A 1,779-nucleotide genomic window follows, 5' to 3' on the forward strand; every position below is an offset into this window, starting at 1 on the left:
TTGGATGATTAGTGACTTTGAGCATGTTTTCATATGTCTCTTGGCTTTCTGAATGTCCTCTTTTGAAAGGTGTCTATTTAGATCCTTTTATTAGATAGGATATTTAAATGCCATTTAACAAAGAAAAATCAACCAAAAAAATGAGTTCATGTGTCACCTCTGACATGCGTGTCATAGGTTCGCCATCACTGCTATAGGTGTATAAAAATGCCATAGATTTCTTGGTGTTAATTTTGTATCTTGCTACATTGCCAAATTCATTCAATAAGTCTAATAATTTTTGATGATGTCTTTAGGGTTTTCTATGTACAGTAGCATGTCATCTGTGAATAATGAGTTTTTTGTCTTCTTTTCCAATTTGGATGCCTTTTATTTCTTCTTGTCCAGGACTTCTTTTTGATGGGTGTTTTTTTCCCTGCTTTAATTTCATTAGTTGTAATTGGTCTATTCATATTTTCAAATGATTTTAAAGTAAGATTGATTTAAATTTTGCTTAAAATGACCTTTCTTTATCTATAACACTTATAAAAAACAATGAAAGGAAAAAAAACAATGAAAGGAAGCAAAATTATTTTCTAGTTTATAGTATTACTAGAGGCCCAGTGCACAAAAATTTGTGCACTCGGGGGGGCGTCCCTCAGCCCGGCCTGTGCCCTCTAGCAGTCTGGGACCCCTCGGGGGATGTCCACCTGCTGGCTTAGGCCTGTTCCCCGGAGGTATCGGGCTTAAGCTGGCAGTCAAACATCCCTCTGGCAGCCTGGGAGCCCTCAGGGGATGTCCACTTGCCAGCTGGGAGCAGACCTAAGCTGCAGTTGGACATCCTTAGCGCTTCTGAGGAGGCAGGAGAGGCTCCTGCCACCACCGCTGTGCTGGCAGCCGTCAGCCTAGCTTGTGGCTGAGCAGAGCTCCCCCTTTGGGAGCACACTGACCACCAGAGGGCAGCTCCTGCATTGAGCGGCGTCTGCCCGATGGTCAGTGTGTGTCATAGTGACCAGTCATTCCCAGTCTTTCTGCTGTTAGGGTTAATTTGAATATTACCCTTTTATTATATAGGACAGTTGCTTATTCCCGGGAAGCAAAGATGCCTATCCAGCTTAGTGTGTTCAACAAACATTATGAAATGAAGCTATGCAGATATGTATGCACTAAGTATGGTAATCAGTAGTGGTAAAAGGATCAAATGGGTTTATGGACCATTTTGGATAGTTAGGACTTTACATTGTGCACAATTTGGTACATTGTGCCATATAGAGTGTCCCTAATTGCAAGCATGTTGAGGACAAACTGGATTTCATATATTTTTAAACTCTCCATAGCTTTTAGTGAACCTCACCAAGAGAAGGTTCTCCAAAGTATTTGTTAACCAACAGTCCGCCTGCCTGCTGAAGACATTAAATACAACGTAATTTTCAGACATCTCACTGCCCTCATTTTCTGGCTTTTAACTTTTCTTTATTCATGGTCCAGAAAGGAAAGCATTTTGACTTAAAAGCTGCTTGTGATGCTTCATCAGGAAAAGTCCCGTGAGCTTTGCAGCTCTGCCCTCTCCATGCTGCTGTGTCACAGCCTGTCTTCACAGCAGGGGGTTCTATAACTCTGTGCATTTGAATCTGATTTCATTCCAATACCCTATCTCTCTGTCCTGCATGCTTGCTCCTAATTAAGCAAAGGTGAGAGTCTGTCAGTGCTGCCTCTTATGTCAAATCCATTTATCTATTCTTTCTCTCTCAACTGGCACACTAGAGGACCAGGGACAACTCCCAGTGGGTGTCTGTAGTA

The sequence above is a fragment of the Myotis brandtii genome, unplaced genomic scaffold (genome assembly GCF_000412655.1).
Source record: "Myotis brandtii unplaced genomic scaffold, ASM41265v1 scaffold780, whole genome shotgun sequence".
NCBI classification, from domain to species: Eukaryota; Metazoa; Chordata; class Mammalia; order Chiroptera; family Vespertilionidae; genus Myotis; species Myotis brandtii.